Genomic DNA, 21,256 nt, shown 5'->3' with positions numbered 1-21,256 from the left:
AGGTCAGGTTGATGCATAACACAATGCTTCCAGCAGTTTGAGATGAGGTCTAACAAATGAGTGGTTGGTTCAAGCCAAGCAATTGAGGGGCTCTGCTTGTGCTGGACAGTGTTGACCTACAGCTCAGTTCTAAGAGGTACTCAACCAAGTGCGAATCATCAGGGCCATCAGGGTCGGATTGACAGTTGGTTGCTGGTGACGGGAGGGGAAGTTTGGTTGGGTTGGGCGGTTGAGTAAAGTGTTTGAAGGTCACAGTTCGAAGAAGCCCCCATGGTCTGTTTGACTGTCAATGAAGATCTGCAAGGAAGATGGTGGCAGAGAGAAGTTTGAAGGGCCAGGGTCTGCAATGGTTTCTTGTTTGAGCTGAGGCAATGACACACTCAGCTGGCTCGGTGTGGCAGTGAACTCGTTTGAAAGATGCCAGAACAGGCCAGTGCAAAAGGAGGCCCATAGGGTCATTTAGGTTCAACTTCGTCACATAAAAGTAAAGACCGGGTATGAACCTTTACAGTGGATCAAATAATTCAACTGAAAAAGGGAAGAAAGAATTAAATTCTAGCCAATCAAATTTATTGATGAAAAACTGAAAACATTTTAAAATTGCTCAAGGAACAAGTGTTTAATTAAATCAGCAGACATTCATTGACTGTTGCTAAAAAGTAGTTAAATACTCAATATTAAAATAATAGGTGCAGAAAAACAAACACTTACAAACTTATTGAAAACCCCAAATAGTAAAACAAGACAAAATACCATCCAACAAATAACACACAAACTCAATTAATCAAAATACTATACAATCACAATACATTGATAAGTGTAAATCAAACATTAAACATAATACATCATTAAAATATAATTTATAAATTAAAACCTACAAAGATATGTATAGGAAGCCTAATGAAAGTCGGTCAGGCCAATAGCAAATTAGCTTGAATATTGGTTCAAAGCAGTTCTATGGTGAAAACCTTGGTATCCTGGCTGTTTCGACTCTGAGTTTGCTGTGAGTCCCAGTCCAGGAATGTAAGGATTCTCAGGCTCCCAACAAAGGGGAGGCTGGTGCATATGCAAAGTAGTCCTTCAGCATGGCGTGGTCCTGGATACAAGTGTGGTTGCCAGAGAGGCAGGTCTTGCTCCAGCAACAGGTCACTCCCAATGTGCCCTGGGAATGGTTAGAAAGCAGTGTTTGCCTCTACCTTCAACACTCAGTCTTCACCACCAGCGGAGGACTATGTAAAGTCAACCCTTGAACACAGAGGACCAATGAATTCATCCTTATGTGTTTGTTCCAAAGTGCATCAAAGAAGGAGTGGGAGATCCCTTTATTTAAAGACAAACATCCTCCAGTGGTTGGACTAAAAAGCAAGCCTGCTTTTTGGGGTCCAATCCCTATGCTTAAGACAAATGTTGTTTGCCTTCTGACATCACTCCCAATTACTTTGTGCTTAAGGGAGTGGACAGGAAACAAAGAAAGGATAGAGATAGCAAGATAAACTATAGTGAAATGTTCCTCAGCTGGTCTGAGCCCCCCCTTTTGTACAATAACTTCTCCCCTTCCCTTGTCAATAGCATCAAAGTCCCTTTTACTATGGAGCACCCTAGTGTGAGGCTAGCCCTTTTGGGATTGGTGTTTCCTTTGATCCCTGTTTCCAAGGCCAGGTCCTACTGGGTGGCTTACTTACCAGAGGTGTTACTCAACTTCACAATGGATCAAAGAGAGGCAACCCCTAGGGCTACAGTCTTGCAGGGAGATACAGCCTGGCAGGGGGTAATACACATAACCCTTCTGAAGATGAGCTGGGCTGACACCTGTTTGATATCAATTTGATGTGGCTGCAATAATTATGAGAGATACTAGCCACCATACCTTAAACTCAGTATGGCTTATAGTTAAAGTTTACATCTGCCACCAGGATTCTAAGTCCCATAGTTATGTGATTTTGGGAACAGGGAGGCATATCTTAAATGCATCCCCTGTTGTTTAATGATTTGGCTGTCAATGCAGCTGTCAGATGGGCACCTTTGACCCCTGAGCCTGCTCTTTGCCGATAGAGAGCAGGTGCAGAAGGATACTCATTCAGCAGGGCACATATTTACAGTATGCTTTTGGCACAGACCTTTTGAAAGGGAGATCGGATTCGCCAATTTCTTTCCTAATATGGAATTACTGGTACAATTGTATTTATTTAATAAAAATCAAAAAGGCCAGGGCTTCTATATCATCTCCAGAAGGCAATATGTCACAATAAATGAAGAACACTACCGAAACCAATAGTATTTGAAGTTTCCTATAGGCACTGACTGTGCATGTACCACAGGCAGAGCCGCACCTCGACCATGATTAGGGATATCATTCTGCAAGAGGAAAGCAGTGATATTATTAGCTGAAAGGAAGCAGCATCGCAATAAGGCTGTGAGGCTTTGACGTGCTTGGGGTCGGTCCAGGCCCACCACGTGACATGTGACACGTCACACATGAGAGCACGGTATTCTTGCCTAAGAACTAGAATAGGGGTCATGCAGGATGCTAGTCACCAGACCAGGGTCCATTACATACGATGGAGAGTTCTACTGTGGATGGAGAGTGTGTCTCGTGGATATGCTGAGCAGAACTGTACCGACCTAGCATGGTGCTGTTAAGCCCCGCCCCTTAAGGCTGAAGTGTGTTCTGTTAAATGTTCATAGTTAATGTAACCCACGTAATGTATAATGCTGATTTTGTGTATGAACCTCACTGTGGAACTCTTTAAAAGCCCTGAGAATGCAATGCTCGGGGGCCTCTGCTGGGAAGGGGATACTGTGCACATGTCTCTATCACTTTCTGCGCAGCTGCTTGGCAATTAACCTGACTCTGCTTCCTGGTTTCAATCAATGAATTCCCCAGGAGCTATCTACAACTTGTGAGTAGTAAAGGGAGCCAGGATGGGGAAAATGGGCAGACACTTGTGATATTACAGCGAGATCAATATTTAGCACATTAATACACCTCTGACGTCATTAATGTGCTGAACTCAGTTTTTATACTATCACAAAATATATGAATGAGTCAGTCTGGTTATTATAGCAGTTTCATTAGTTCATCAGCCATGAGATTTCTTGACACTGCCTTAATGTATGGTTTTATAGTGTTGAATTGTTTGGCACAACTGCCCGTGAAAGGGGCGACTAATGTTTAAGCCCGTGTGCGAATGAACAGCGTTTGTGGAGCGTTATGTGCATTCGGTATTACTGATTCGTAAGGGAGTATTTGCAGTTGAATTCCTTAGTAGAATATCATGCCCATAACTAAGCCTAAATATTTTCGAACTCCAACCCAGGGACATCATTTAGGAGTAGCCAGGGGTCGCAATTGCAACCCCTAAAGTCTCACTCACCTCTGTGATCTCCCTTGCAACCCCTAAAAAACAAATTGGCATGTATTTATTTATTTACTTATTTGAGGCTCTGGGTTGTGGACAGCGGCATGTGGCTCTATGTTTCTGAAGCAGCTGCGTTTGTGGTAGCTATAGCCAGTGATATAGCTCAGTGGGTAGAGTGCTTGCTGCTGCAATGTGTGTGTGATCTACAGGTTGCAGGTTCGACTCTAAGCAAGGTCAACTCAACCTTTTTTTCCTGCTGAGGTTCATAAATGAGTACCTGCACAGGTTGGGTGATATTGTATGTATATGTGTTCTATATGAAGCGCTTAAGCGTAAGTGTTATTTAATAACACATTATTATCGTTTGGCCTTGGACGTCTACTTGCATTCACAGCATTTTGGTAATATGGGCCTATACGCACTCATATTAACAATTGTTTATGGTGATCCATTCTTGAATGTAATGTATATCACTTTACAGTATTACTGTAACAATATTTGTCATAGCTATGTGATGCCACTTCCTGCTTTGTCAAGGGGTGAAAGGTCGTGTTCTATCACTTCCCGTGATGTCACTTCGGGGTGGGGTCAGATGACACCACTTCCTGTGGTGTCATCAGAACAAGGGTTGTGTGATGTCACTTCTGCGACCCCTGTCATTTTGGTGAAATGATGTCCCATAACTGGTTTGCAGTGTCCAGGGGTGGACTTGGAACCAAAAGAGGCCCTGAAAATAATGTTCAATTTGGCCACATTTACAGCAAGCCCAACCCTTTTCCTATGAGAAAATATGGAAATAAACTCGGTTACCACACAAAAGAGGCCGAGGGTGCAGCGGCCTAACGGGAATGCTAAGATTCAAGATTGACAGCATGTCTTCGTTTTCTCTGCAGAACTAATATGCATTGTACAAGTTAGCACAGCTAGATCCATGGCAGGCTGCCGGAGAGGACGGTGTTTTTTGTTGTAATAAACTATGTTTGTGCTGAGTGTGGTGGCTGTGGTCAGTTGACAAATGCTTCGGCAACGCATGGTTAATAGGTGTTTTTCTGTTTACGGCATCCGTGCTATTTAAAGTTTATTTCTTGAGCATTATTGAAACATGAACCTTACTTAACCTGCCACATACAAACCAATTATTTTTTTTTAAAAAAAACGAGTCGAGGATGTGTGTTCTCATGTCATCCTCTGACTCATGTCAGAGTGAAAATCCTCATTGGCTGGACTCGAAAACAACGAACGTGCAACACGCCTGCTGGCGGGTGCACTGCGCGAGAGCACCAGGCGGGGAGTGGAGAGGACAGACGCACGCTCTGGATCGGCCACGCTTGGCGCGTGAATCGTAAGTTACTCTACTCCGCTTCCCTATTAGTGCAATGCCTGTCTGTGATTGCTTCTCTTGCAACTTACTAATTCAGATCCATGCGGTACTCGGTTCACATTAATAACGCTGTCTTAGATTTCCGTCCAGGTGACGGCACTTATGATTGCGGTAAATCTGTGTTATTTTGTTTCAAGGCATGTGCAGTGTACTTATTTGCTGTATCATTAAGCGTGGAGTTTACTTACATAAGTGTATAGTTCTTATATAAACTCTCATTCAGATTTTGGATTTTCAGACAAAACAGTACTGTTATTTATGTCAGAGAAAAGATCTTCTTAAGTCAATCAGACAACAATACTGCAAACTCCACATACCGAATGGCCATTTTAGAGAAGAAATATGGAAAACTAGTGTGATCACCCGTGATGTTAAGCAAGGGTGCGTGCTGGGCCCCTTTCTTTTTAACCTGCACACCCATAGACATAGCTGCCCACATACTCAAAATCGCCCGAGCTGATGACAAGACAGGGTTCTTTGTTGACCTTTTCGAGAACTGCATAGCCTTAATTTTGTCACAATTAAGAACGAGGTCGTTTTCATCCGCATATAAGCATAACTCTTTAACCGTTCTTGACATGACCATAAACATATGGTCGAAAGCTGCAAGATCATTTGCGTGAAGGCGACATACAATACATTCATTTCCAAGTTTAGGAGGACAATTTGCCACGGAGTGGAGTCTGGCTGGAGATCCACCAAATAAAGGTTAAATAACAGAGCTGTATGGTAGCACTAACTTAATAATTTGGAATAGATAAACAGGGCATCCCATCTTTTCATTCTTACCCCCAAAGTATATTGTGGTTAACCCTATAAAAAGCAGCCCGAAAGTGAACAAATGTAGTGTATACCTGCAAAGGGCCTCAGCAGTTAACCTATCAACCATCCTTCAGTTATGTGAAGTGGATGAACCCAGTCTGAAAGCATCCTGGAAGACCTAAAGAATGCAATTGAATTCTACCCACAACTGGAGCCGTTTTGGGGTAAATGCAGCGCGTTTTTTCCCTGTCATATCTAGCATCGGAAGTATTCTTTAATTCAACGGTGATGGGCGGGGACCTATTTTATATACAAGAATCAACCATGCATGACGTTAGGAATCTGGAATCATTTTGTTATGACAAACCTTGGTGTGATGGTATCTAATAACTTAACCCAAATATCTGGGTCTCTTGGGTTCCACACTTACCAGACCATTTGGGCCAGTGGCCCTCGATCTCTTCAATTTACTGATAACAGTCTGGATGCTTTCCTGATCTATATCAAGTGACCAATCAGCAGAACCTGTGCTCGTAACAGATGATTTCTCTAAGTATACATTCATATTTTCAGAAATGTAATCCTCCCAACAATCGTTATTAATAATGTTCACAATTATTTGATCTTTTGGTCCCTTGGTTGCACATAAAATGTGCCGCATAGATCACACGTTGCCAGATTTGACAACTGTGAACATACGCTGTCACTGGGAATTTTGTACACAAACTATTCCTCCTCTTTACCCAATTTCAAGGCTTATTTTTATTTTTCTAATCCTTTCCACAGCTTTTAACACCTCCATACCTGATTTTTGTACCTGCCTGATTTCCAATTGCGTGGGACACTTGGCGTCTCTTATATTCCTATCGAATGCCTTAATGTGCATTTTGGAATTTGAAGCACTATAATGACAATCGTCAAACTTTGGAACCATTGTTCAATTTCATTCACCATTAAATGATTCAGATTCCGAAGGTATCTACGATTTAAGTTAGAGAGAAAATCTATAATCTTTCTTATATTTACCTCAAACCAATATACTCAATTACCTGCGTGATTAACATAAACAATTTCCCACTTTGCATATAGGCTGGTCCTGCACAAGGAATTGCAAATGTAAATACATGAATCTGTGATCACTCCATTCAGAAGTGCGTACCCTCAAGTGTTTTACATTTTGAATCAGGTCATTACTACCAAAGAAATTATATAAGGTAGCTTGAGCTTTGCCGTTATTCTAAGTATTACTGGCTGGATGATCAACTACTGTCCACCCAGTTAACATGGTTAGTGCCCAATCGTGAAGATATTCCAACCAGACTCTACCCTGACTATTTAACACTTTGTGTGCCATGATAACATTTTGCATTTAAATCTCTACCTAATAAAACCGACTCACCTTTACACTCATGACCCCACATAGTTATTAGCAAAGTGACTTGTACGAAAATCAAACCTGTTACACCTGCTCCAGGAGGATCTTAGACGTTTATGATGAGTCCGCATTTAGGTGGATTGTCTGACATCTGCACTTCAATGAACAGAATATTTTCCGTAGAAATTAAATTGCTCACCTCCCTCGATTTGAGATTATTTTTAATCCTAGTTATTAAACCACCATAAGGTCCCCCAAAGGGGCTTTTCTTAGCAGGGACCTGAAAAATGTGTAAGCCGTCCACCTGCTTTGAAGATATTAACCATGCTTCCTGTAGGATATAAATATTATATAAGCAATAGAACCCATAGGTAAGGACCCGAGCGAAGCGAGGGCCTTACCAAAGGCCCCGGGGCATTACCAGAGTCGGTAATACCCCCGACGCGAGGGTTATATTGCTATTAGTACCCCGGCCCGCAAAAATTGCGTGACCGGGGCACTAAAAGCTTTTTTTTTGTCCCGAAACGCTGCAGCGTTTCGGGCGCTGCAGCGTTTCGGGAGAAAAAAAAAAGAAAATGGCCGCCGCCATGGAAAACGGAGTCCGTTTTCCCTTTCCAATGCAGCCATCGGGAGCGTACGCTCTGAGAACACAAGTGTTGCCAGCGCGTCCGCTCCCGAAAAAGGATCAAAAAGAAGGTAAGTGGGGTTGGGAGGGCGGGAGTGGGTTGGGGGGAAGAGGGAAAAAAATGGCCCCGCTCCGAGTCTCCACGCGGCTGGAGGCTTCCCTCGTCCCCGCCGGGGATGCAGGACCAAGAAGGTAAGTTGGGGGGCGGGAGGGAGGGAAGGGAATTAAAAAAAAAAAAAAAAAGACTTACCCGAGTCCCCGGCGCGGGGCGAAGGCAGCCTCTCAGCCGCGGGGAGGCTCAGAGCGGGGATGGCCCCACTTCAAGTCTCCTCATTGGCTGAGGGGTTGCCATACCCCCCGCCGGGGACAAAGGCCGTGGAATCCTGACGGAGGGATTCCCGGCCGGGTAGGGACCTGGCGAGAGCCAATCAGAATGCTTGTTGCATTTAGATTGTCTCTCGCCGGGTTACTTATTGTAATTAATTCATTAACTAAGGCTTTTTGGCTCAGAAAATGACAATGGCCTTGTGTATTCCATGAGCTTATCGTATAAATTCATTCACCCGATTTTGGTTTCGCAGGCAAGAACCCCATTAACCATTCAGACCCTTGCATATGTACATTTTCATTAGAAGACCTAATCAAAGCTGAACTGCTCCTAGTCACGTAGACTTTAGGAAAACCTTCACTTTGATCACCTTGGTGACTTGAGGCAATGTCACACAGAACATCTAAATTATAACCCATCTTCTGAAATGTGTCGAAATGGGAGTGAATAAGTGACGCTGTATCTGCCATACCTCAATGCATTTGAGAGGAACGGCCATCGCCTAGATCTAGGGACTCTACAAAAAAAAGTCTTGAGTAGTCAAGACTCATAGTGTAGGTATTTGTCGGAGTATAAGGAGCAGTTCTAATCAATTTATTCTCTTTTTGTGCTGGTCTGGAAATATACTCATTATAATGAATATGTTTTCATCCAGGCCCAGCTCACTGTTTCTCCTTGTGACTAATTTACTTTTTGCATAAGTTCTTTGAGTCCCAATAGTTCCTGCACAGCCTGTTTGCTGAGGTCTTTCTTCAGGGATATTTACATTGCTTAGCATCTCAATTATAGATTGATTCTCCAGGGGGGTTTGCTCCATCACAGAGCTTGTTTTTCCCCCATCAACCAGCTTGTCAAAGTCCCTAGAGATTTTGTGAGTCTTTTCTTGTGACAAGTGTCTTTCTTTCTAAATTTCTTCAACTTGTGGAAACAAAGAAATTGATATGAGGCCGGGAAGCCCAAAGGAAACACACCAACACAGGTTACAAAGAACATACAAAGTTCTTTATTCAAAAGCTACAACAATTACCAAAAAGTCAATTGACAAACAGATAGCTATTCGGCCCTCAGAGTAACAGAATGAACTATCAACGGTAGTTAACTGTGTTAGCGTGAGAGACCGTACATTGGGATACTTGTGCTTTTATACTTTTTTATCCAGCTCTGGCCAACCCCCTCGCGTGTTAACCATTCTTAGGACCAGGCCTAGAGTTCGTTGCCAGGTCAATCCCATAATGTATGCATTTCGATCAGTTTCGCTGATACAGTTGTTCATTTACACATAGGTCAGGGATAGGACAAGGTCTCAGTTCACGACCCCAACAAGTGGCCTGCAGGCATATTATTCATTCATGTATGCGGAGGTCACAACGGCCAGAATCCCACTCGAAATATCATTCGGCCTCCATTTTGATGTTCAGTGTGACTTCCACATTGCAAGAGTACCTAAAATGGTGGCTAAATCCAAGATGGCCATTTACACAGTACATTAAGGTCAAGACCTTGCCGCGGAATCTATTTACACAATGTTTTTAGACAACTTGGCGTAGGCCAACACACATTCAAACAATGCGATAGGAGGTATAATATTATTTCGATTCCGACAGACCCTCCTTTTGGCCTATGCCAAGTGCTAATCATCATTCCTAAATAACAGGTTCCCTGCCAATCCTTGGGCAACCAGGGAAATGCTAAACTACCACAAACAAAATAAACAGGCCCCCCTACATACAGAGGCCTGTTTTCCCCAGTCAAATTTACAACGTTTTTATAAGCTTCAAAATCTCCCATTGGCCTAGTGCCATTTCTCTGTACACAGAAGGGAACTGAGTCGGGACTATGATTTATAGAATAAGAAGGAGGTAAAGCATCCTGATTGCCTATCGGAGCCATTTTAAAGGAAATCAGAGTTTGAAAAAGGAAGAGATAGTTTGTCAGACGGCCTAATAGAAGCGACGTTAGGCTTACTTCTATTTGCGAAAAGCGAGCATCCCAGGGGAGTCAATTCACGCTTCTCGAAATCATTCAAATTAGTTCCATCAAAGTTCCCTGAGATGCTATCATTCCATCGGCCAAAGAATAGTGCTCTAAGAGAGGCATAGCAAGCAGTCGTTAAAGGTAGAGGATGTATATACCATCCCAGTCCCTTGTTCCCATGTTGCGGTAAATGAGTACAAATCCAACAATTACTCTTATTAAAAATGGCATGAGTAGCATTCATTACTATCATCAGAGTGTTATTATGATACTTGTGTCTATGTTGGGAGTCTCTAGGGGACAGAGTGTGAAGGTGTACAGAGGGAGTCAAAACAGTTGGTACAATCTCGGTCGGTAATAAAGGTTTCAGAGGATAGATTTCTTCGAAATACCAAAGTCCTACCGCAGCAGTTGCAAAAATAACAATTATCATTATCAACACACAACAGTACGTTTTTGGGGCCCAGGCACATTGTTCATTGTCCAATTTGGTCACCCCCTTATTCACAAGTCCAATGCAGGGGGCAGCAGCGGAGGTGGCAGGCATCGTAGTTCCTCAATCGACGACCCCAATGTTCATTGCTGGCGACGCTACGGTCGCGCGATTTCTTAGTCCTTCCCAACCCTAGCCAGCAGAATCCTTTTTGTTCAACAAAACTTTCTTTTAACAAGAGAATTTCCGATCACTTCCTTTTTTCCGAATGCACGCAAAACTCGTGCCGTAGTTCTATTTCCTTGATCGAAGGTTGTACCTGGTGGTACCCAAAATTGACTGGCCCGGAAGTAAGGTATCGTCACTTCCTGAGGGAAGCGACGTGTCGGAAGCGACGCAAGTCGCAGAGCTCGAAACAGTGTTTTCCGGAAGTGATTTTTTCAGAGAGTGCGGAGACGGAATGGACTGTTCCCCAAGCTCCTCGGGCTCAGAGAACTTCTCCGACGCACTCACAGCGCTGTTTGCTACTCCAAGATCAGAGACTGTAGCGTCAGCAAGGGGTTCTGCTTCTTCTGTAGCGTGTGGCGTCGGGTGAGGAAGTTTCTTGACATGCGTCGCGTGAATCCAGTTCTTCTTTCCAGCCACCCGCACTGCTGTCCTGGTGACCAATAACACATGATGGGGTCCCCGCCAGCGAGGCGCGAGACAGGAAGACCTCTCGTAGGTCTTCACTAAGACCCAACTTCCGGGCTGTATATCGTGTCCTGGGCCCGTGAATCGTACAGGTAAAGCTGAATAAACCTGATGATAAATGAAATACAGGTTTTTAGTTAACTGGTTACAGTAGTCTACAAGCAATACATGTTCCACCGCTCTCAGGGCTTTAGGTTTTGGGAGACCCCAAATGTTAGCAGGTCTCCCCATCACTACTTCAAATGGAGAAAGCCCAGTTCTAGTCTGAGGTGTGGTACGCATAGCTAATAACACAATAGGTAAGGCATCTGGCCATTTTAGTTGGTATCAGCACATGTTTTTGCAAGTTTATTCTTTAGAATACCATTGTGTCTTTCCACCAACCCAGCGCTTTGAGGATGTCTAGCTGAATGAAATCGTTTCTCAATACATAGGGCTGTACATATTTGCAAAATTACTGCTGCGATAAAGTGAGGGCCATTATCCGACCAGATTATCCTCGGGAGCCCAAATCGAGGAAAGAATTCTTTTACCATAATCTTTGCAGTGGTCATGGCGGTAGCATCTTTGACGGGGAAAGCCTCGACCCACTTACTGAAGGCACAAATAATTACAAGAACATATTTTAGATTATTACATCGTTCCATCTCAATAAAATCAAAGTGAAGAACCTCAAAGGGGACAGAAGGGGGCCCAAAGCTTCCCCTTGGAGTCGCTGTCCCCTTCCCCACATTGTGCTGTAAGCAGATCATACAGTTCTGGACGTGCCTCTTTGCAATCTCCAGAATCTTGTCATTTACCCAAACTTGTTCTAGCATTTTCGTGATCTGCTGGGCACACACATGCGTAGGACCGTGTGCCATGGTAACCATTGCCAATACATATGAATCAGGGAGCAACCATTTCCCTTCGGATGTATCCACCCAACACCCTTCATCATCCAGTTTCCCCATCCCTTCGGCCCACCTTTTAGATTCCTCTACCGTGGCATCAGTTTGAATATCTCGCACAGACCCAATACCTTCATCCATTATGCAAGCATCTCTCATTTCCCTCGAGGCATACATGTCCGTGCTAAGGTCTGTGGCCATTTGTCTGGCTATCAGATCTGCAAAAGCGTTCCCTCTGCCCACATTATCTATGACTTTCCGATGTGCTGCACATTTTATGATCGCTAACTGTTTAGGGAGTGAGAGCGCCGAGAGTAATTGCACTATCAAGGGGCCATGCTGGATCTTGGTCCCATGTGAGGTCAAGAACCCTCTTTCCGACCAGAGCTTTCCAAAGTTGTGAGCCACCCCAAATGCGTACTGACTATCAGTATATATATTGACTCTATGCCCTTGGGAAAGTTCACAAGCTCGGGTCACCGCTATAATCTCTGCGGCCTGCGCGGTGTTATGCGAAATTCTCTTAGTTTCGACAACTTTGCTCAATGTAGTAACTGCATAAGCAACTGTAGATGTACCATTCGAAAGTTTGAAGCAGGAGCCATCACAAAACAGCTCCCCTTCTGAATTATCCAAAGGAGTATCTATGAGATCTATCCTGCCCTTCGTTTCTTGTTCAGTGGTATGCAGGCAGTCATGTAATTCTTCGTCACCACAAACAGTGTTTTGCGGGAAAGGTAAGAGTTCAGCCGGATTAAGAACACAACACCTCTTAATTTGAATATGAGTGGCAAACAGAATTAGTTCATATCTTGTTAACCGCGCAGAAGTGAGGTGTTGCGTTTGGGTTTTGTTCAATAGAATATCAACAGAGTGAGGTACCATCAAAATCAAATCATGGCCTAGGACCATTCCCTCACTCTGTTTTACAGACGCGGCAGCAGCAGCGACAGCGCGCAAACATCTTGGCAAAGCGCATGCGACAGGATCAAGGGCGGAGGAGTAGTAGCCGCACGGCCTATTCTTCCCTCTGTGTTCCTGTGTTAACACAGCCAAAGCACATCCATCACATTCATGCACAAACAACACAAAGGCCTTGTCATAATTTGGAGTACCCAGAACCGGTGCCGAACATAGCGCGGTTTTGAGAAGCTCAAATGATCGTTGATGTTCCGATTCCCATGGCAGTGGCAGAGAAATGCCCTTCTTCGTCAAAGCCAACATTGGTTTTATCACTTGTGCGAAATTCGGGATCCACAACCTACAGTAAGAAGCCATACCTATCAGGGCTCTGACTTCCTTCTGTGTATTTGGAACAGACATGCCAGAAATGTGTTGTATTCTTTCAGGTGTCAATCTTCTCCCCTCCTTTGACAGGAGGTAGCCTAGATAGGCAACCTCCTGACAACAATATTGACATTTTTTAAGCAAAGCTTTGTGACCATTTTTAGCTAGATGAACAAGCAACAGTACAGTGCCTTCTTTACAGGCACTCTCAGAGTCTGCAGCCAAAAGCAAATGGTCAACATATTGAAGCAGCGTGCAAGTAGGTAGCAATTCAAGGGTGTTGAGCTGCTCTTTCAAGGCTCTACTATAAATGCTGGGACTTTCAGTATACCCTTGGGGTGCCCTTGTAAATGTAAATGAGCGTCCCCCCAAGGTGAACGTAAACAGATATCTGCTTTCTTTATGTATAGGAATACTAAAGAAGGCGTTTTTTAGATCCACAATGCTAAAGTGTGTAGCCGTAGCAGGGATCCTTGTCAATATCGTCGTCACATCAGGCACAATAGGAAATTGTGGGGCGACCACTCTGTTAATAGCACAGAGATCGATTATGAACCGGTATGGAATTGCATTGTCGCCTTTCTTATATACAGGCAAGATCGGACGGTTACATAAACTACCTGTAATCTCCTCGATCACCCCACGATGCACAAAATCGGAGACAATGCATTTCAAAGCGCGTTCGCCCTCTACTGATATTTTATACTGCGGGATGCGTGGCAGTTTCACTCCATGTTTCAGAACTATTTTAACAGGTTCAATCTGTAACACTCCGACATCATTGTCGTCCACTGCCCACAAACATTCTGGGACAATGCTAAAGTCGGGGGGTAAAGGTCGAATCAAAAACTGGGAATTAGGAAGTTGCTGTGGTGAAACCGTCAGCCGTACTCCATCCGAAGAGCAATGAATTACTGCGTTCAATTTCTTTAACAAATTCAACCCCAGCAAATTCTCTCCACAATTTGAAGTGAGAAGAAAAGGACAATGGTCCGTAAAGGGACCCAAAGAAACAGATACCGGCGCAGAAACCGGACAGACAGTTGGTATACCAGAAAACCCTACAGAAACATTTGTTTGCCCTGACAGTGGGATGTTTGGAACCCGAGAATGATCAATGGAGCACTTCTGTGCTCCAGTGTCAATCAAAAACTGGTGTTTCCTATTCCCTACTAATAATTCAACGTAGGGGCCTTTCTGATTAACGGGAATAGGTGAAGGTTCCAAACCCTGCTTCGGGCAATCCTAATGAAACAGAGCCTCGTCAGAAGGAAGCTCTTCAGAAAGGTAGGCAGCAGAAGGGTGATCAAATATGTTTCTCGAGTCCATACTCGAGGTCTGATTTTCCCGTGAAAAAGGTTGCTGGGGATCTTGTAAGAGCTGACCTCTATCAGGGCCCCCTGCTCCAGGGCGGCCCCTAGGTCGTCTACCCATACCCCCAAACGCACTGCTTGACCTCTGTCGAAGGACAGGGCACTGTGCTCGCCAATGACCTTCCTGGCGGCAATAAGCACATTGATTAATATTCACAGGACTCAAAGGAGCATTTCCTTTTGGGACATACTGACCTCTAGTCTGTGTCGTACCTCCTCTGGGGTTTCTAACAATTTGCTGTAATAATACTTTGGTTTTCAAATCTCCCTTTCTCTTTTCAATTTTTTCCTTCTCATTATTAACACTGTTCTCATAATACTGAGCCATGTGCAAAACCTCAGATTGAGATTTTGCCTGCCAAGCGCTCCCAGAGGACATAATCTGTGACTGGATGTCAGGTAACAATCCACGTACAAATTTGTCCACGAACAACCTCTTCCCCGACTCTGTACCTAAATCCTGTCCACTGAAGTCAGAAAATACCTGCTCGAATCTATTAAAAAATTTGGTGGCGCCTTCAGTTTTCCCTTGGACACAGGCCGTAAACTTGTCCCAAATGATCCTTTTCTCTAGAATTATAGTTTTTAGTTTAGCGACAATTCTATCAGGTAAAGTAAGTATTACTTGTGGTGGTTTCTCACCAGCTGGTCTTTCTCCATCAATTCTAATCATATTAGCCCACGTATCTCCCAACCCCGGCACATCGTCTATAGTCCGAACCTGTTTCCATACATCTACGGGTAGGAGTACAGGGAATAACAAGTCAATGTCACTCAAGGTGAACACAGAGGACTGTAAAACGGACTCTATTTCTTTGTAAAACCCTGTCGGGTTTTTCCTAATATCGGGAACTGATTGTCTAATTGTGTTCACTTCCTTTCGTGAAAATGGGACGTGAACAAATTGTGATACATAATGTGCAGGAATATCCACAGCGGGGGCCCCAGTCCCAGCGTTGGCGGGGATCTCAACTTTTGGGACAAAGGTCGGGGGAACCTCTCTCATAGGCAACTGAGATATAGGTACCTCCGGCCGCTTACTAAGCAATAGAGCCAGGTCGAGCACTAAGGCAGCTGTAGAAGTGTCGGGCAAAAAAGCCCTTTTACAAATCCCCAATAATTCTATGGGGCAACTAACCCTCTTCCTTACACATTCCTCTTGCAGGTGCTGTACCATCACCTGAATTACCTTTCTTTGCATTTCTACTGTATACTGACTATACGTGTCACTTCATCTGGCGGTATCGATGAATCCGAGATCCATCGAACCGCATCTTTAGTACAAATTTGTACTTCCTCAGGTGCCGATCTACGGCACGGAAGGAACCGTGTCTGTACATATATTCTATCATCTACGTCGTCCTCATCTCGTGACTTTTCAAAGTCTTTCCTAAACTCAAACAATTTTTCAACATGTCCATATACTTTCTGCTCCGTGTCCCTCGAAAGTGCCAAAGCATTCAGATCTCTCACCCCTTGTGGAAGATCTGAATTTTGTGATCTACCCCACATCACATATAAATGAGTCCCCAGACCTTCGATAAAACATTTTTCTCGGGAAAACTATTCAAATTAGATAATGTAGAAAAAACATTAACTTGATCACCTTTCTCCATGCAATGCTTAGCCCATGCAAACAATTCCTGTTTCTTATCTGCAGAAACAGTACTACGAGTCATAATCTTTGATCCTGCACCTGGATCGACTTCAGTCAATACGGGGCCACTCGGGAGCGAAGGTATAGGTAAATTTAATAAAGGTGCAACTATCGGTGTAGAGGGAAGGGGCGGCGCGATAGGTGGAGGAACAACAACCAAAGGACTAGGAAGAATAGGCTGTACAGGGGGAACAGGAATAACAACAGGAGCGACAACAGGAATGGGCAGAGCGCCCAATATAGGGGCATACGGAGGTGGCGCTGAGGCATCAGGCCTGCGTTCATTTAATAACTTCTCAATAAATTCCTCAGAAACATGGAAATCTTTAGAGGGGTAAATTTTCTGGATTCCGAGTGAAAAGGCTCTATCCATATGTTTAACTGATTCTGAACGCTTTTCTTTATCATATAGTAATGCTTTTTCAGCGTTTGTTTTATGACGACGTGCATGCTTATCCCTACTTTTAAGCTGTTGTAATGCTTCTTTCTTCCAATTCTGTAACACATCAAAGGCTGCTGGTCTGGCCTTTTTCTTTAACAAGATCGATTCTAAGTATTCAATACGGGGGATCTCAAAACTACCGTTGATTGGCCACTGAAATTCGGAGGCATATCTGGTCTGTCTGTGCCAAATATCATTAAATACTATACTTCCAATGCCATACTTACAGTACATAGTACACGCCGGCAACCCCTCCTGTGGTGCCGGGCGGCTAAATTCCAAGGATTGTCGATCGCTGCGGAACAGAGCCCTAAAGCAGCTAGACAATTTCCCAGGCATTTCACAAAAAATTGGTGTTACCTAGGTCAATAATTGTGTCTGCAGATACAATACGCCAAATTCAAATTGTCAGGGTTAAATTAAGAGCCGGGTCACGACTAAACCTGACCAAACCTAAGGAGGACCGTACGGTTTATCAAAGAACTTACCTAACGAATTTTACCTTGTGTTTGGTGGTTTCGGCAAATCTGCCCGCCTCAAAAATGGACCCTCATCAAGATGCCGTGTCAGACCACACGACTATCGTCCAAGGATCGGATCGTGCAGCGCTGCCGAGGTATCGCGTCTCGATTGGTCGGGCCCGCAGAATCACGCCGTCCGATCCCGGGTCGATAGTCTGTGTCAACCTTCAATGATCCGGCACCAATCTTGAGGGTCCCTATTCGGGCGCCAACTGTGGAAACAAAGAAATTGATATGAGGCCGGGAAGCCCAAAGGAAACACACCAACACAGGTTACAAAGAACATACAAGTGCTTTATTCAAAAGCTACAACAATTACCAAAAAGTCAATTGACAAACGGATAGCTATTCGGCCCTCAGAGTAACAGAATGAACTATCAACGGTAGTTCACTGTGTTAGCGTGAGAGACCGTACATTGGGATACTTGTGCTTTTATACTTTTTTATCCAGCTCTGGCCAACCCCCTCGCGGGTTAACCATTCTTAGGACCAGGCCTAGAGTTCGTTGCCAGGTCAATCCCATAATGTATGCATTTCGATCAGTTTCGCTGATGCAGTTGTTCATTTACACATAGGTAAGGGATAGGACAAGGTCTCAGTTTGCGACCCCAACAAGTGGCCTGCAGGCATATTATTCATTCATGTATGCGGAGGTCACAACGGCCAGACTCCCACTCGAAATGTCATTCGGCCTCCATTTTGATGTTCAGGGTGACTTCCACATTGCAAGAGTACCTAAAATGGCGGCTAAATCCAAGATGGCGATTTACACAGTACGTTAAGGTCAAGACCTTGCCGCGGAATCTATTTACACGATGTTTTTAGACAACTTGGCGTAGGCCAACACACATTCAAACAATGCGATAGGAGGTATAATATTATTTCGATTCCGACGAACTCACTTCTGGTGCCTTAAGCCACCTCTGCTTCCATGATTGATACATTCCAGAAGTAGGATTGGAAACATTGTCCTCTTCATTTAAAACAGGGTCAACATGTTCATTAACCACACCCTCCCCTACAGTTGTACTAATAATGGACTCAGTTGATGCATCATAAGCTTTATTTGCCATGCTGTTAAGTAATTCAGGTTTCTCATCCACGATCTTCACAATCTGTGTAATCAGTTTGCTCTATGATGTTAAATCCTTGTGGACCCTTCCACATAGTTGGTGCAAAATATTTGCCGCAAATGTGTGTGTTGCCATACAAGAAGTAACGCCAAACGATTCCACACCGTCCGAGCTTAGATTATGCACATTCTCAGAATCAGCGTATAGAACTGGAGTAGTGGATAACCGTTGAGTGATGTTCTGAGGAATAACTGCTGGAACGTCAACTGCTGGGACCATAATAGCAGTCGTCACCACTGCTGATGCATTTTTTTCTATATAAGTGGTGCTCTTTTGTAGTGAATAGCAAAGTTCACATAGAGTTATTATCAATATTGAAAGTATTTCCAATGCTGGGGGCCCAAAATGTGACAGCAGTGATATTTTTCACTATTTCCGAAGCCCTGCGGGAGGTCTCCACAGTTCGATATCAGGCTGGAAAAAAGCCATCATTTTTCCTTTGGATGATTTATCTGTTACTTTTTTAGAGGCTTCCCCTTCATTATGGGGGACTTTGAAGAGTCACCGTTTTATCCTCCTCTTCAAAAATGGATTTAGAGTTGTTTACGGCCTTATAGTACATCTTTTTCTTTCTCAGATTGTATGATTTAGTTTAAGTCATTACTTTGCCCAGCCTACTTACTGACTGAGCAGAGAATATTAATGTACATTTTTAAGTATTAGGTGATGATCTTACCTTCCAGCTACAGTTAGACTCCAACCTCCCACCTCACACCGTGCGCCAAGCTGCCGACTGCAAGACTTTAGTCATACTTTTGCCCACACTTCTAGGTGTGCAATAGGTTGCAGATTCCACAGGCACCAACATTCGATCGCCGTACAATGGCCCCACTGCACTTAGGAGACCTGCCTCACAAAGGTAACAAAGTAACTCACTGTAATCCCAAATAATAGTCCAAAATGACTGCAAGATTGTAGCCACACTTTCAACCGCACTTCGGACCGAGGAACATTTGCCTGGAAACGTGGCAACTCTATACAAGAGAAAGTGACAGAATTCCCCTTCACGGGCTTGCACCTCAATGACAGAATCAGTGATAAGTCTAGAAAAAGGAACATGGTCAATAAGGCTAAAGCAGTGATGAGTTGCCCTTCTTGTATTTTCTTTGCTGTCTTTGGATCACAGCATATAAGCGAAACTATACACATGATATTCTATGGTATTGAAGCCAAGCGCTGGCTGGATTTTGATGGTCTATGGCTCTATACGTTAGGAGATAAATTGTCAAAATCGGCAATGGGTTTCTCAGGGTATGGGTAGTGCTTGTACAGTATATCTACAATGAGCTTGGACTGCTTTCTCTGGCTAGTCAGGATAAAATTAGAAAAGGCATACAATGTTTGAGGATGCAGATGGACAAAAATGCTCTATCGATGATACTAAAAGTAGCTGTTTCTAGCAGGAAAGATGAGCAACTCTTACATTTTGAATTTATTTTCCAATGAGCCTTTTTGTGAAATTATCAATTTGCGGGTGGCCTGATCCCTACAGATGACACGCGTATTAAACAACTGAAAAATAAAGCAGCCATTTAAGACTGGTTCCATAACACTGCAAAACTCTGGCCGTGGAATATGTCAAACATTTTCCTCAATATCTGGAACCCCAGCTGTTGGTTCATCTGGTCCCAGATAGCTATAACAGACACAATCTGGAATTTAATTTAAAGAAACAGGAGTCTGTAGGATTCGTAAGCAAGAAGGGGAAAAGGAGACCTTAAAGCACTTAAATGAGATCATATTTAATTTTCAGAGAAAACTCACAAGGGATCCTGCAACTATTCAATTGGAGCCCTTAGGAGTAGATTCATGCACGACCAGCAAATCTGCTTGATCATAAAGCTTTTACATTCTTGAGTAAAGCTTTATGAAGTAGCGAGCAATTGAGACGAAGAGCAAAGCTATGTTTAGAGTGATGTTGATTAGTACGTACTAAGAAGGTATATCAGATGCTTTATAATACATCTTGTTGTTCGTTTTCATAATTATATTGTAATTTTGAATATTGTAATGTGAATATTTTTTCGAAAAGTGTGTGAAAAAAATTAAATTGAATAATGATGTTTAATATTTGGCGAGGGAGTCCATGTTGCTTTAAAATTTTCAAAAAAGAGACAAAAATGTTTATTTATTGCAAGCTCTGTTCTAATGTCTTGAACATTAGAACGAATAACATTTCGCAGATATAAACAATAAATCCAATTAATATCTGCAGTAATAGCCATGACAACACAACATTCATTAGCAGAATGATTCAAAATGGCTGAAGCATTTTCATGTGGACGGAATTATTGGCAAAAGCACGTGCGCGCAACAGAACACACTAGCAAATCAGTCACTTTGCTACCTGGTAACAAAGACAATATTAGGAGTAGTCAATTCGCAATAAAGTTAATATCAGTAACACAGACTTACTGCCGCTTTACCCTAAGTAAGTCAGGGTTACTCAGAGAGTGATTTGCAGAAGGGTATTAGGACATAGGAAAGGCCAGAAATGCAAAGATGCGTTGTTGTTTTCGAGTCACAGACAGATGCAGTGTCTGTAATGTTTCTTTGCTTGCTGCCATCACCCAGCGCGCAGAACAATCAGCAGATCTGCTCGAACGTAGCATAGGGTGCCATCTTATTTAAATATAGATTGACAGCATTTTGAATGTACCAAACCACCGCGTTCACAGTGGTGATGGCAGTATGCAGTAGTTTGATTTTGAAAAACCTGTTTCCAGTGCTAGGAATGAAAAAAAATGAACTCTGGGATTCCACCCGTGTGAGGGGGGCTAGGAGGCCTAGTGATGGCGGAATGGCTGTCAGGTGCAAAAAAACCACATTGATAAAATACAGTGGGCCTCATTACAAGCATGGCGGTCCGGGAACAATGGTGCCGGTACCGTAGATCCCGGGCCGCTATACTACAGGCTGTGCCTGTGGGTGTCTGACAGCCCACCAGGTTTTTCCTGGCGGGCTGACCGGCACCCGCGAGCACAGCACGTCGGATGCACCGGCACAACTCTGCATGTGCCAGT

At 43.6% G+C, this 21,256-nt stretch overlaps 1 long non-coding RNA gene across 1 annotated transcript in view; it reads left to right on the top strand.

Moving 5' to 3' along the window:
- The first annotated feature begins 4,579 nt into the window (after positions 1–4,579).
- The window catches only part of LOC138515839 (uncharacterized), a 214,054-nt gene continuing 197,377 nt past the window's right edge, over positions 4,580–21,256 (top strand). Inside the window, exon 1 of the long non-coding RNA XR_011282171.1 lies at positions 4,580–4,701. This is a non-coding gene — a long non-coding RNA (uncharacterized lncRNA). The remainder of the gene's footprint in view (positions 4,702–21,256) is intronic.

The sequence above is a fragment of the Ambystoma mexicanum genome, chromosome 6q (genome assembly GCF_040938575.1).
Source record: "Ambystoma mexicanum isolate Mex_15411 chromosome 6q, UKY_AmexF1_1, whole genome shotgun sequence".
NCBI lineage: Eukaryota > Metazoa > Chordata > Amphibia > Caudata > Ambystomatidae > Ambystoma > Ambystoma mexicanum.
The sequence above is the reverse complement of the archived record's forward strand: the minus strand, read 5'-3'. Positions and strand labels throughout refer to the sequence as shown.